The 16,191-nt window shown below is 44.5% G+C and overlaps 1 protein-coding gene across 13 annotated transcripts in view; it reads right to left on the bottom strand.

The window, feature by feature from the left end:
* Positions 1 to 16,191, bottom strand: part of Apbb2 (amyloid beta precursor protein binding family B member 2) — a 323,327-nt gene that overhangs the window by 183,073 nt on the left and 124,063 nt on the right. For all 13 annotated transcript variants that reach the window (XM_041671183.1, XM_041671186.1, XM_041671184.1 and 10 more), the window contains exon 3: positions 9,317 to 9,431. The gene's annotated coding sequence lies outside the window, so the exon portion shown is untranslated. The remainder of the gene's footprint in view (positions 1 to 9,316; positions 9,432 to 16,191) is intronic.

The following is a 16,191-nucleotide window of genomic DNA, read 5'->3' as shown; positions in this document are numbered from 1 at the left end:
GTTAACCTAGAAATAGTGTAGCCAGTCTCCAAAAGTCAGAAATATATTGAAATAATTAAAAAAAGAAAAATAATTAGAAAAAAAAACAAACAAAAACCTGCAAAGTATCCTGAAAGTGAACATAGAAAAGAAGATAAATATGCATTTCTCTAAAATGAGCAACTAAATGGGTCTCAAGACCAACATACAAAAATCAACTGTTTCCAAATACTGTAATAAATAATTTAAAATCTGGGGTGTGTGTGTGTGTGTATGTGTGTGTGTGTGTATGTGAGAGAGAGAGAGAGAGAGAGAACGAGAGAGAACGAGAGAGAGAACGAGAGAGAGAGAGAACGAGAGAGAGAGAGAGAGAGAGACAGACAGACAGACAGACAGACAGACACACAGACAGACAATAAAGTGCAAGCCTCAGGACAAGAATTCGATCCTCAGCACCCATACAAAAGCCACACACTGTGGCACATGCCTACAAGCCCAATGTTGAGGAGCAGGAGAAATCTCTGAACCTTGCTGGTCAGGAAGCCTAGTTGCTGTGGAATAATCCTTCTGTACACTGTGAAGATGTGGTGCTCTCATTGTCAGTAAAAAATCTGATTGGCCGGTCGATGGCTTTTAATGATTTTTCAGGGCAGAGAGAATGCTGGGAAGAAGAGGGGTAGAGTCTGAGGAGTCAGGAGGAGACACCATGAGACCCAGAGTGAGCAGGATGGGAAGTGGAAGAGGACAAGCCTCGGGTAGCACACAGATAAATAGAAATGGGTTAACTTAAGCTATAAGAGCTAGCTAAAAATAAACTTGAGCTATTGGCTGAGCATTTATAATGAATATAATCATTACTATAATTAATTATAATATAATTAATAATATTAAGTCTCTGTGTGGCTATTTAGGAGTGGCTGGCGGAACAAAGCTGAATCAGCAGCCCCAAGTTCCAGCAGAGTCTGTCTCAAGAAATGCAGATGGCTTCTGAGTAAATGATGCCTGAGGATGATCAACTGCCTCCATGCATTAATACATGCATGCATGCACACCATGCACACACACAAATAAATACACCCACCCACATACAAAGGCACACATGCAAAAAATCAATTTTAAAAAGAGAAAAGTATCCTATCACTTACAAAAGTATCAAAATATTTAGGAATAGATTTTGTTGATAGGAGTGCAAGCTGCATACACTACAAACTGTAAGATATTGGTGACAGAAATGAAAGAAAACCAAAGCAAATAGAAAATGAGTTTCTGTCTGGAAGAAAATAGCAGTTATATTGTGCCCAAATGATCCAGAGTGAAAGGCACTCCCCACAAAGTCCATAGGATTCTCTGCAGAAACTGTCACACTGGTCTTAAAAAAAGAAGTTTCTTCAACAAATACTAAACCATAAACTCAGAAGACAACACTGGCTTATACACATAACTTAACTCTACCCAAATGTAAGAGCTAAAAATAAAAAATTTCGAGAAAAAATGAAACAGGTGGGTAAATCTTCAACAGTTTGGTGATGATTTTATATAACAACAACAACAACAGCAACCACAGGGTAGGGGTTAACAGAGACAAATAAATGGTACATCATCTAAATTCAAAACTGTTGTGCTTAGGACATCTCACGAGAGTAAAAGAAGAATCTGCAGGAGGCTGGGGGCTGAGGAGAGTCTGCTGGCCAGCAAGAGCAATCCTTACAGTCTAGCAACAAAAGACAAGTAACCCGAGTTTGCAAAGAACTAAGGCTTTGAGTATTTCTCTAAAATGAGCACCAAAATAAGATGCCCAACATCGTTCTTAGGAAAATGCAAACAATACCTACAATTATTAATACACGAGACTTGGTGGGGTGGTTATAACCAAAATACACATAGTAACGAGGTTGGGAGAAATGTGAAGAAACAGGAACCCAAGACCAGCATGATAACAAAAGGGTACAATTATTCCCAAAGCTGGCAAGCAGCTCCTCTAAACATTAAGTGGAACAAACCAGCCATTGCATTCTCAGATAAAGCCCAAGAGAAGTTAAAACAAGTGTTACCTGAAAACAGATACAGAAATTCCACAGTTACATTACTTATGTGACCAAAAGCAGAAATAACTTCAATGCCCATGACGAATGGATGGGTAACGAGTGTGGCGTGTCTACTAACAACAAATGCTGTCTGGCAATGGCAAAGAGTGGCATGCAGCGTGGGTGGATGTTGGAAACACTAGGCCACATAACCAAAGTTCCTAGACGCAATTCCATTTACATAAAATGTTCAGAATAGGCAAATCCATTGAGACAAAATGGATCTGTGATGGCGTAGAAAGAAGGGGAGGAATATGAACAATAGCTATGATTTCTTTTTTGAGGAAAAATTACCCAAGAATTCTACCAAAGTGGTATTGGCCACACAACTCTGTAAGTATATTAAACACTTATAAACTTTATATTTTTAAGAACCTGAATAATATGTGAAACTTATATCCTGTGAAGGGTGCAACTTCAATAATATACTAGAAAAAGTCAAAGAGAATTTATGACCTAAAAGATAGCTTGGTCAGTGACTATAATCACTCAGCACAGAGTTTGCTCCAAAATGAGGTGGAGATGTCCTAGGGCCTCATATTTCCTTTTCCTGTACGTTTGTCTCTCCATCCTAGGAAGTAATGAGAAATCTGACCTCCCGGCTAGTGTAACTGCACCAATTCCAATAGGGCTCATCTCTTTGGGGGTCAGGGCTCTATGTTTTTTCTACATATGTGTGTATACAAGCACTCATGCGGGTTTGTGTATGTAAGTTCCTGTAAGCAGTAAAGAGCAAAGGAAAAGATTGAGACAAGGAAGAAAAGGGATGAACATGGCCTCTGTTTCTGGATAGCCACTACTCAGCATGGGACCCATGGTGCTTTGCATGACCCCTGGACTCTGTGATGAAGGCTTCAGAGGAGGAGGTATTCTGAATTATCTCAGACCCTGACTTACGGTCACAATTGTCTTTACAGGTGCAAGGTAATGAGATCTGACACCCAGGACAAGGGGATATGGGCCTAGGAAAATGGCTCCATCCAAGTCAAAGAACACAGGCAGCCATTAGAAGTACCCAGCACAATCGTAACAGTCAAAGTGAGGCATTCTCCTCTAGAGTTCCCATGAGGAGCCAGCCCTGCTCACACTATGGCCTGAACCCTCCCTGTGTCTCTTAGAAACTTCCAGTCTCCAAAGCTGTAAGAGAATAATTCGTGTTATTTTATGTCAGTAAATGTGCAGTGAGTTGGGGGAACAGCAATAAGAAACAAAAGAACAGAAAGGGGAGATTTCATGACTCAGCCTGGTGGGCCATAAAACCAACAATAAAACACATCAGGCCATACAAGTGACCTTCTGGGGTACAGAGAAGGACACCAGGGAATTAATCAAGAGAGGGATGATGCATACAGGGGAGACCGAACCACAGCACTGTCGCCAGAACAAAGAAACAGTCCTGACCACAAGGGAAGCTGAAGGACCAAGTGAAGGACCTGGAGAGAGTCGGGCATGAACAAAATTTCTCCCTTCTTGCAACTGTGCAAATCCAGAAGCGCTCATTCGATCACTCGGTATTTTTCTAATGAGCTCTACTTATGGGTCAGGTCCCTTCTCTAATCACATTCAGAATGGTTCCTCAGAATTCTGTTTTCAGAAGCATTTGTACAATTACGCCAGGAAATGGATGTAAATCCACCTGTTTAGCAAACCAGATTACCATTATGGTATAAGAGCATTTTCTATTTCTGTTAACTGCTATTACACACTCAAATTACTATATGTACTTGACTGTGTGATCGCTCGCATTTAAATGGTCTTTGCCTCGGCCTATTTGCAGCTATTTTCAGCAGTTAAAATCCCCAGGTTAAATACTACTTACTATCTGTGCTGGCTTGTTTTAGGTCAACCTGACAAAAGCTAGAGTCATTGGAGAGGAGGCAGTCTCAGTTGAGAAAATGCCTCCATGAGATGGGCTGTCAACAAGCCGGTAGGGCATTTTCTTAATTAGAGATTGATGGGGGGGGGGGGGTCTAGTTCATTTGCCATCTCTGGGCTTGTGGTCCTGGGTTCTACAAGAAAGCAGGCTGAATACGTGAGAGGTAGCAAGCCAGTAAGCCGCATCCCACAAAGGCCTCTGCATCAGCTCCTGCCCTGTTTGAGCTTCTGCCCAGACTTCCTTCACCAAGGGACTCTGATGTGGAAGTGTAAGCCAAACAAACCCTTTCCTTCCCAACTTGCTTTTGGTCATGGTGTTTCATCAAAGCAATCGTAACCCCATCTAGGACACTAGCAGACAATATCCCGAGTTCTATGTCTTGAATACATTTGCTGCTTCCCCCTTGGTTCTCCCTGGAGAAAGACTTCATTTGCACGCTTCTCTCCGGAAAGCAGAAGTAGCAGAAGTTTTTAGGCTTTCCCATCAGCCAGTCCAGCTCCTTGGCTAACAGACGTTAAAAATGATACTCAAGTTGGGTTAGATGATTTGGCCACAGTCAGAAAAGGCAATGGAATATACAATCACACACAGGAAAAATCTAGCATATCAGAAAGAGCCGCATGAAGTGCCGAATAGATCAGGTTCATCCGCGTGGACCAGGAAGGTGCGTGAGAGATGTCACCACGGTGTCTCCCTGCACTGTCTGCTATGTATACACAATTTAAAAAAAAAAAAAAACAGGGATGGTCAGAGAACTTAAGATATCAATGAGGACACTAAGAGAGACATACATAGATCTAATCTACATGAAAAGTAGAAAAAGACAAGATCTCCTGAGTAAATTTGGGAGCATGGGGACCTTGGGGGAAGGTGAAGGGCGGAGGGGAGAGGCAGGGAGGGGAGCAGAGAAAAATGTAGAGCTCAATAAAAATCAATAAAAAGTGTATTTAAGCTAGGTGAGTTGAAGGAGAGTTGAAGCAGAATTGAAACAAGGGAGAACTAGAAAGAATTAGAACTTAGAAGAAAATCAGAGGACAGAAGAACAGGCAGAACAATAAAGAACGTGACTCAAGAAAAAAAGAAACAGGGATGGTGGATGTTGCTGCCATCTTAAGATTTGTTGTTTCTAACTTCTCCCAAATCCCACACCCACTCATTTGTGGATCTCATTATTAAAACCTTGAGCTTCCCCAGGAACCCCAGTCTCTCTGACCTTCACAATCCTGCCTCATGCACAGGGCAAACTGCCTTGCAAGTCCTTTCTTGGGGACCACATCCTGTCTGGGCTGTTCTGGCCATTGAGGCTCACTTGGCTGTTCAACCTTGAACACAGTGCTCAGTGTTCTGATTTTAGTCAAAATCCAATGTTTCCCGAAACCCAAGCTGAGCAGAAAACACATCCCTTGCCTGAGACCACCAGCTCTGTCCAAGCTCACTCAGTATTTCTGGGTACCTACGCCCTGCTTTCACATGGGGCGCTGAGGTCAAAGCGTGGAAGGGAGAGGAGAGTTTAGCAGCCTGATGAGCAGTGTCCAATTTAGAAAGTTTCTCCTTCCACGCAGGGAACTCAGCAAGCACCACCTGTAATCGTGACCTCTGACCCTGGCTGTTCCAGTCTACTGTGAAAGTCAATGAACTGGTTAGGAAGGGATTTGCAGGGCTGAGGCTGTAGCTCGGATATAGAATGTTCTCCAAATAAAAATCAAAAATGACGCTTCGCTGCACAAGCATCGGGTACATTGTTCCACTGTTGTCAGCAAAGACACACCGAGGAAGGAACTATCACTACGTGCTAGGGGAAAGAATTCAACGCAGTGTTTAAAAGTTATCTTTGGCAGCGCCGTGACCTTCCTACTCCCTCTTTACTGTTGTGGTTTTCTTTATGAAACCCTCATTCCAGGCATGGTTTATAGTGCAGGCCCATGGCTGCTCCTCAAGGAAGGGGAGGAATGCAAGATAGGTGTCAGCCACCACTCCTGTTAAACCTTTCAGGCCGTGGGGAACCTGTCACGATGTCACCTAAGTTAGTGAATGTCATGCCATTAAGTTTGATGGGAACAAAAGGGAGCAGGGTGATAGCAAGTTACCAAAATGATGCACCATCATTTAGGGGAGGTCACAGAAAGAGGGCCAGCCCAGGGCCCAAAGGGTAAAGGGTACATTACTGCAAGGAGCAGCTCCAACCCTGGAATAAGATTTTGGCTGAAAAAAAAAAAACTATACAAACAATCTTGACTGTTTATTATAGCAAAATGAGTATTAAAAAGAAAAAGAAAATATAGATGATACAGATATATAATATACAGATGATATAATAGGGAGACTTTCTGGACTGATGAGAAAGCCCCAAACCTACCAGCAGGGGAGTAGCAGGATCTGAGACAGGCATTCCCCAGAGGGATTAACTTGGCTACTATGTATGCTGAAATTTGAAGGCAGAGGGGCTTCAGGGCAGGGCCTATGGTCCATGGCTACAGTGGTGGCTTCAGACATGCAAACAGACAGACAGTTGGATATATACAGTAATAAACCATGAGGCAACTATATTAGCAATTCCTGGAATACTTTAAAGTCGGGTCTTGACAAAAACAAACATAATTGCTTTAAAAGATCAGGCAAGGTCAGCTGTGGCTACTTCACTTCCTATTCCGGGGCTCAGTGGACGCCGTTCCACATTCCATCACAGAGGAGTGCTCTCCTGTGTGAAAAGATACCGCTGGAAGGCAGATTCCCCAAACAGAAAGAAAATTGAAACTCCAATTTGACACAAGAGCCTCAATGACAACCCCAAGTATAGCAGTGTGTACTGCCAACCCTTGACTGCTATTCTGATCACGCTTGAGGATAAAATTATAAACAGAAGAGATATTTTTGTTGTTGTCTTTTTGTGAAATACTACCCAGGGAACAGTATGACCCTCCAGAGACAGAGGCCTGGCACTGGGCCCCTGGGTCCTCTTAGTGTCTTTGCCTGATGTGAGAGCAGAAAGGGCCACTGAGTGCACGGGCTCCAGGAAGCCAGCTGCAGATCTCCACCAGCAAACCTCATGGAGTCATCAGGAAAGGCAAGAAACAAAGGAGGGAGGAAGGGAATGGGAAAGAAGCCACACAGATAAAGGGGGATGCTGGGGCAGGGGACTGAGGAGTGATAACAGAAAATAAATAAAGATAGATAGGTAGGTAGATAGATAGATAGATAGATAGGCAGGCAGGCAGACAGACAGACAGCACAGAGATAAATAAAAATACATAAATAGATAAATACCACAGAGATGGAAACAAGAGGGTGTGAGCTACTGTCTAGATTCCCAGGAGGGCAGCCCCAGGTGACAGATAACCCTCTCCTTCCATCCCAAACAGATGCACGTGACCCTCCTTAGCAGAAGCCTTAGAACGGCAATTGGAAGCCACCTCCACTCGGAGGCCAGCTAGATATGCATGGCCCAGTGAAAGAGAGGGAGGAACAGCTTTCTCCTAGAGAGTTCTGGGTAGGAAACACCTCAGGAGGGAAACAAGTGATTCCTTGAAAGTCACGGGCAGTACAGGCCTGTGAGACATGGAATGCATAGTATGTTCGAGAAAATCACAGGTGGTGTCGGTTCCCAGACGGTGAGGAAAAAGCATTCCCACAAACACGAGTCTCCTGTCTAGATTTATTTCACCGCTCTTCTCGGAGCCCAAGCAATAGAACTATAAGAATTTTGAAGGAAGAATCCCTCTCCCAACACTTTTGAGTGGACCCTGTGAAAGTAGCATTTGTGCAGGCCAAGAAGAAAATGTCAGATCTCCTACCAAGGCACGTGGATCAACAGTGTGCATGCCTTTCAGTGTCCCCCTACAAAAAGGGTAGGGATCCCCACCCCCAGCAAGATCGCAGATTATTTCAGCTTTGAGGGTAAGGGACAAAATAGAGATTACATAGGTACTTACATAACCACTTAAAATGTTAAAGTTTAAAAATATAGAAATCCACCCTCAGCTCCCACAGGCATTGGCCACAATGTGTCCGTCTGTCTCCCTCTACAGCACCCAGGTACACGTGTTACCCTGGCGACGCTCTTTTCTAAGGCAGCTCATTTTACTTCTTGTTTTAATTATGTTCTTAAAGACTTATTTCTTGTGTATGGGTGATTGCCTGTATGTATGTATGTGCACCCATAGGTGTGCTGGTATCATCAGAGGGACTGGAGTTACAGATGGTTTGAGTCACCCTGTGGCTGCTCTGAAGCAAACCTGGGTCCTCAAGAAAATCGACTACTTGATCGCTGAGCCATCCGCCCAGCAGTAGCAGAGCTCTTCGAGGGGTCCCTGTTTGCCCCAGTGCTGCTGGCTTGCTGCTGGTGGTTGATGGGAATCTCTGCTATTGCGAGAAGCAGTCCATCCCCACGGCTTCTAAAACACCTCTGCTTCTAATAGCCAGGTTGACTATACAAGCGCCTGAAGAGGTTTCTAACTTTTCTAGGAAGAAAACAAAACCTGAGCTGTATAAGGAAATGGGGCTGCAGGGTGAAGATAAATAAATATCACTATAGGAAAAAAATGAGTGTGGGGGAGACATCCCAACTCCTCCCTGACCAGGGACCAACATTCTAGAGAGTCCAAAGGAAAGTAACAAAGTAAATGAACCATCTATACAGCTGGAAGATCAAAGGAAGTGAAGAATAAGACGGTCAAAGACATCAACAAAGGGGCAGACAGTCAGATGGGAGGCAGTCCCTTCTCTTCCTGCAGCAACATTCATCAGCGGGTAAGGGCCATCCGAAGAGCAACAGACCACTTCCCAAAAGCGGCTGGATGAGGGCCAGTGTTGAAAGACAGAGAGCCTTCTCCAGGGCAGTGTGTCTGCCTACAGTGAGCGCGGAGACCCACGAACCAAGCCATTCTACCCAAAGCACAGAAAACAAAGGCACACTGCTGGGGCCTCTCTAGGACCAGAGTGGGGTTTGGGGTTTTGTGTGTGTGTTTTTTTAATGGAATTAAAACAGTCACTGGGAAATGCTTTTAATTTGTGGCATTCCTATTGTCTTAAATGTTTTATATATTGTGATGAGAAAAGAAAAAGCATTTTAAAGGCCACATATGAATGGATACACTGAAATACAGAAGCATCATCTGGTCTGATCGAGATACTTGATTATAATAAAAATACTAATTAAGATAACATTCATCACTATCTGATATGAAAACCTTAACAGAGAACAAAACGTTCTTCTACGTTTCTAAATACTCTCATATATATCTTATGAGCGTTCATCAGGTTAGAGCCCTGGGATATTCTACAGTGAGAGAAGAGAAAGGAAAGGGGGGAAGGGAGGGAGGGAGGGAGGGTAAAGGGAGAGAAGGAGGAAGAAGACACACGTGCAGGGTGGCATACATACATGAGCTGCTTGGACACCGGCAAGCCTGTAGGTACCTTCTGCCCATAGCGACAGTCAGCACGTTACCAGGAGACTCCGGAACTCCCAAGGACTCTGGAAACAGTGAGATGGCTAGCTGTTTAAGGAGAGGACACAAAAAGGTAGAAATAAAACAGTCTTAGGATAATGATCGCGTTTTTTTCATTAAAATGCTAATGATGACCACCTCCTTCCAGATAACCGTGTTTATGAATTATTCATTGTTACATGCGAGAAGGAATCACTCTGTCCCTGCAGGCGGGCATGGAGCCTGCAGAGGGTTAGCATGTGGCCCCTGCGGTGAGTGGGACCAAAGGGCAGGTACCTAAGAATCACTGGTCAGGGAGGGAAAGTCCACCTATCCCACAGCATTGGGAAGATTGTGTATCTCCATAGTCAATGCCAAGGATGGAACTAGCTTGGCTTGTTGCCGTGACACCTGAACTAACACCCTGCCAATAATACTATAAGAACTCAAATGGAAAGAAGAAAATGTATTGAATTGGAGAGGTTACATGTCAAAGTGGGGAGGGAGGAAGGAAAGGAAGGAGGAAGGGAGGGAGGGAGAGAGGGAGGGAGGGAAGGAGGGAGGGAGGGAGGGACACTAACACTTCTGCACACATCAATTACACTCTGTACAGAGGTCCTTTTGTGTGCTCCCTTTGAAAGGTAACAAATATTCATATTTTTATGCATTTCTGTGGACTTACTTTCATTAACTTTTCATTTAAAAAGCACAGGTTACAACTTTACTTGAAGTCAAGCATTCCTCAACAAGATGAATAAAATAGCATCTCAGTTTCTAAGGATAGTGGTTCACTGGGCTGAGGGACTTGCAAAGAATGGGCCCGGTAGGGTGGTGGATGAGTGCAATGATTTGATCGCCACCCAGCAGAGGGCTCTAGCCCAGACAAGAAGAGGTCAGAGAAGGCATCCAGGAACAAATGGTATCTGACATGTCTAAGGCTGGGCTGGAGTTAGGCAAAGGCAGTGGAGAGAAACTGTATCATATGGCTTACTGCTCTTTGTCCCATACAGAATGACACCCATGTTATCAGACCAGGGAAGAAGACTGGGGCCGGCTGGCCACTTTGTATCTCTTTCAGAAATCTCTGACTAGACCTGGTTGGTGCCAGATAACTGGGTCAGATGTGGGTTCCAGAGGGTTTACTCTCTCCAGGTGGATCCAAAGGGGCACAGTGGAAGCAGAGTAGCAAGGCCAGCCCACTTGTTACAACCATGCAGACAGGAGAGGCAGGCTGAAGACCGAGAAAATAGAAGTGAGCAGGGAAGAATGAAACAAATTAGCATTTGGAAACATCTAGATGCCACAGGGAGAACAACTTGATCAACTCCATGCAGACTGATGGCCTTAGATCTAAAGTGTAGAACACCAGGGAAGGAATAGGAAGACCAAAAGGTCAGTCTGTAGCTTTAAAAACTGAGGTGTTGAAGATTCGAGGCCTGGAGAAGAAGACAGAATAAAATGCAAAAGCATTAAGGAACTCGCACAGAGAGGCAGAGACATAGAAGCAATGTCACAGATTCACAGGATTGTGGGCAGAGAGAAGACTACACCATTAGTACCAAGAGACACGCGCTAGCAAAGTCAGACCAGAAAGCCAACCACGCCCTTGTTTTAGCAAAAACTAGGTTACAGAGGTCTCCAGAGAAGCGCCATGGGATACAGAGGCAAATGAAGATCAAAAACAAAAATACTTTTGATTCTGACATTTGAAAAGTAGCTGGCCGCCTTGACTGAGGGCGGAGTTAGTGCCATGGAGGAGACAGGGAATAGCATCAATAGACCGAGTGGAGTAGCATGTAAGGGGACAGACCATTTTGTAAGAGCTTCAGGGCCAGTAGATGCACAGAGCTGTGCATTGAAGGAATTGGTACAGTGGCAAGGAAGGCGTGGAGAACCAGAGCAAGAAAAGATGAATTAGCTCTCCAGAGGCAGGAAAGTGGACAGGAGTTCAGATGAAGAGACTGGACGTAACAGAACAATCCACAGCCCTTGACACTGGAAGGAACATAAGGGCTAATCTGGTTATACTGCATCCACAGCAGAACTGGGATATTAGAGAAGGCACACCAAATGACGTTACCGTTCCTGAGGATACATGGGAAGACAGGTCATTGGGAAAAGCACTTGGGGTGAAAGCAAGAGGACTTGAGTTCAGTCCCTAACGCACACATAAAAGCTAGGTAAGGCCTTACGTGCTAGTAAACGGGGTAGGGGTGGAGTGAGGGGGGATGGGCAGATCCCAGGTCACTGGTCAACTAGCATAATCTAGTCAAAACAGTAAGCTTCAGGTTCATCTACAACTCCTGGGGCAGACAGAGAGACAGAGAATATCATAGAAGAAGATTTTTCAATGTCCTCCTCTGTCCCCTATATTTGTATACATTAATACTTGCACTTCATACACACACACACACACACACACACACACACACACGCATGCACGCACAGTTCTTTGTCAAGAATGAGGTGACGAGTAAACAGTGAAAAAGACAGATTGGTCTCTGGTATGCGACCCCTGCCCCCGCACCCAATGAAAACCATCCAACCCTGTTTAAAGGTAAACAAACATGCATGCTGGCTATCAAAGCAGGGACGCACATTGCCTGCTAGAATTAAGGCAGCGCATGGGTGAATGATGTGGAAGAAAGTGCTTCCTAAGACAACCTCTGGCTTTGGGCGCCAATGTTCCCATGTTCCCAAGGTTTGCTTACAGTTCCCTAGCTACAGTCAGGGCTCTGTCACCATCCGCCAGTCTTTGTGAGCCACAGCAATTCCAACACCTAAAAGGATACCCACCTAAGCAGCAACAGGCAGACACTGACAAATAAAGCAGGGGGCAGGGGTGGGGGTGGGGTGGAGATGACAGGGGCATGTGCTGGAGACTTCCTAGCCCAATGCCTCGAAAACTGACCATACACACCCCACTTCAGGCTTTTCCCCACAGGGTTAGGAATGCATGGATCAACTCAGCTACTGGAATAAATCCCGATGATAACAGCAAAAGCAGGAATGTTCACTAGAAACCGAACACAATGAAAAACACCTTGAGGAGCGGATGTGCAGTCTCCCGGGCAGTGTCTGACTGTTCTAGCCTTTTGCCTATTCTACAGAGAAATGCGATCCAGGCCACCACTATGGCGACAGTCTCATAGAACCATGTGCTCATCACTCGGGTTAGCTGCCATAGATCTAGCCGCCATAGACCATGTATCAAAGCAGCAGAAGCCACTAACTGGGTCATTCATTTTTGTATTCCTAGAGCACAGAAGACAGTCAGCATGCAATAAATGTGAATGATTCAATAAACCAGTATATGACTGAATAATTTTCCCAGCTAAAGGGTAAGGAGGCCTATTAAATGGTGAGAACAGAAACAGTCCAGCTGTCCTACCCTGAGAGACTCAAAGGAACACTGTAAATTGCATCCAACTACAATTATTTTACACAAAAGGGAGTCTTTATGAGTTCATAAACACATAGCACAAGGTTGGTCGCCGAAATTATGGGATGATGCTCTTTAAACGGGAAATAAGCAGAGGTGTAAAGACTCCAAGCACACAAAGGAACAGGAGTTGAAGACTACATCTGCTCACCTGCTTTGCTGTCCTTCTGAAGGACAGGCTCATCACTCTAGCAGTGTGGTGCCACTGCTCCCAGATGCTCAACCTCACAGCCACCTGCCTGGCTTCAACCCATGGGGACCGCAAGATAAACAGGGAGGAGAGCATCAAGACTCACTACCTTGAAAATCCACCCCAGGTGCAGCCTGTGTTTCTGTCCTAACATATTTGCAATTCCATTAGTTTCCCTTTTAACACATGAGCTCCGAGGCATTGCAGACCCTATGGAACACGGCTCATATAGTGTACAGAAGAACAACATTAATATCTGTCTGGAAATAATCTCAAGAACAGAGGTTCGAAAAGGGAGGGATAGTTTACCAGTATGTTCTACATGACAGGTTTGTTTGTCTGTTTCCCTGACTGAGAGAAAGTAACTTTATCCTCCCAGTCTCATTGTGCTCGTGATCAGAAATAATATGTTGTGAGCAATACATCCCCAACACACTATTTTCCAGGGCTCACGTGGAAAGCAGCTTGTACACACTGAGCTTGCACTTGGCCTTGGAGCGCACTGGCCGCACAGAAACAACCCCTTGAGATGGGCATTCCCCTTTCCACTCTCCAGAAGGCAAGGGAGCAAGACAAACAACACAGCACTCACTTGAATGCAAGCCAGGGAAGGGAAGGAATCTCTCTGCCAGTCCAAAGTGTTCAGTGTGCAGTTTTTTAATTACTGCATTTATGATACTATCCATAACATATTCCCCACCACGAATGTTCCAGCAGGTCATTAATCCCCGACAAGTACATTAATGTGACCCCCCCCTTCCTGCAAATTCTTATTGTGCTGACATGGGGCAAAAACGCTAAGAATTCTCTTCAAAGTAAATACTTTATGTCAACAGCTCCCCAAGCTACCACTGGTCCTCGCTTAACTATTTCAGGATAGTCTTCCTGTGCAACTATTTGGTGATACTGACCTTAAAGATGAATTTGCAAACAAAATTTCAATACTGGCATTGCCCAAGGAACTTTTTTCTTTTAAATCAGAGGAACTACCAAGAAGGTGGCTTGTGTTCTTCAAAATAACATATCCTGTGACTCATTAAATCACAATCCACCATCATCCCAGCTGTTACAACATGGTAAGAATTATGCTTTAAAAAAAAAAAACTCAAATAGTAAGTCATTAAGAATGGTCAAGATTTTCATAATAATTGAAGGGACAACCAGTCTCAGCACTAAACGGGTTTAACTTCAACCACAGAGGATTAATGTTTTTCTCAGAGAATTCCAAGTATGATTAATCATTGTTTGCTATCACACGGTCATCAATGACACCATTAATTATTTTGCTGTGTTGGAACATGAGCCCAGGCAATCTAAGGAGAAGGAACACGCCTTCCGTGGTCCACAGGAGCTGGCTTTCTCCCGCCATGAGGCACACAGGACAAACTGACAATCAGAAAGACCACTGAAGCTCAATCACCAGCTGCAAAGCATAGCACAGAGAACTAGAGTGAGACACAAGTTACTGACCCAGGCCTGCAGCCAAAACCACAGAGGCGAGCGGGAGACTGACTTCATGTGTGAGCTGCTGGGAGAGGGGCTACAGCAACCTGGTAAAGGCCAGTGGCAAGGGTCTCGGAACCTGTGGGCTTCACGGGGCTTGTGTCCTCTAGCCCCAGGCTTGTCTGTGGTGGCTAGGTTTGGAAGGATGCTCTGTTGCCTTTCCTCTTCAGGTCACTTCCCCTGTCACCCTGAAGAGCAACCTGAAGCACCAACCTTCCCTCTCCTTCAACTCAGCAATGGTCTTGAAAGCCGAAGTCCTGAGTATAAGAGACCGAAGCTCAACATACCAAGCTACAAACAAGGTCTGAAGTGTGCGGGGTGCCTGAACACACAAGGCAGGTGAGATGCCTTCTTTGTTTACTTCTTCCTTCTTAGAAAATTCCAGTATTAGTCCTTAAGCGTTTGAAGTCAAGAAGTACAAACACAGCCAAGCCTAACACAGGCCCTTTGATGTGGCATGACAGAAACACTGGTTCTTCCCTCAGCTGCCTCTGGAAATGCAAGGGCATACTTCAACCTGGGGAACTGAGAGCTAGTGAGAGGCCATGGGGGCTATGAGCCTTTGAAGCTGCATCTGTGAAATGGGCTCACAATGCCTCCTCTACACAGCTCTCAGTGAGAGATTAAAACACTAATGAAACTCTAGAGTAGAAGCAGAGGACACAGCCCTATGTGGTTCCCACTATCCTCCCAATGCTCTTCTCCAAAAGCAACAGTAATGATTATGATTTTCAGTATTTAGATGGGCTCTTGGGTAGCCTAGCCTGGCCTGAGCCAAATATTTTTGATAAGCAGTGCTTTATGGCTAATAAATGATGTGTATGCTGTGAATATCATTGATTAATAAAGAAAATGCCTATAGTAGAGCGATAGGGGAACAGAGCTAGGCAGGGAGAACAAAACAGAATGCTGGGAGAAAGGAGGCGGAGTCAGAGAGAAGCCATGTAGCCCAGCCAGAGACAGATGCTGCACTTTAGCTGGTAAGCCACAGCCACGTGGCCATACACAGATTAATAGAAATGGGTTAAATTTATATGTAAGAGTCAGCCAATTAAAAGTTAGAGTTAATGGGTCAGGCAGTGATTTAATTAATACAGTTTCTGTGTGATTATTTCGGGGCTAAGTGGCCGGGAACAAAACAAGTGGCCTTTCTCCAACAAATAAATAAAATGCCCCTAACTACTTAAAAAGAAATATAAATATTTTATTACTTGCAGATTTGAACTTTTGTTCTCTAATATGTTTTTCTGTTTGTGCTTCTTCTTTAGCATCTAGCTGAAGGTCTTTCTCTCTTTAAGAATAACCCTTGCAGCAACTATTACAGAGATATCTGCTACCAGGCAGTGTGTGAAACATCTTCGTGTACCCTATCCTAGAGAGTCAGAGGTTCTCATGGTTACAAACAGCACTAGAGAAACCAGGAATGTTAAGCTTGCAGCTTTTTCTCTTCAGTGGAAAAGATTTACATCTGTTTTGGCCCAGAAGACTGGAAGTGGATTAGTTAATAATCTGGTGATCTTTTGCCATCCTGAGAGCCAGGCTTCACTCAAATCCCCCCAGACTCCTGAGCATTTTTTCTTGGCCAACAGTACCCATTCTTATCAAAGAGGTCTCAAGTACTCTGCAAAAGAGTTCACCATTATGTGTACCCTAGACCCTTATTCTTGGTCAGCAGAATCCATTCTTGCCAGGCA

Source organism: Microtus oregoni, unplaced genomic scaffold, assembly GCF_018167655.1.
Source record: "Microtus oregoni isolate MIOR12 unplaced genomic scaffold, Mior012 000021F_ref0000039, whole genome shotgun sequence".
Taxonomy (NCBI): domain Eukaryota; kingdom Metazoa; phylum Chordata; class Mammalia; order Rodentia; family Cricetidae; genus Microtus; species Microtus oregoni.
The sequence above is the reverse complement of the archived record's forward strand: the minus strand, read 5'-3'. Positions and strand labels throughout refer to the sequence as shown.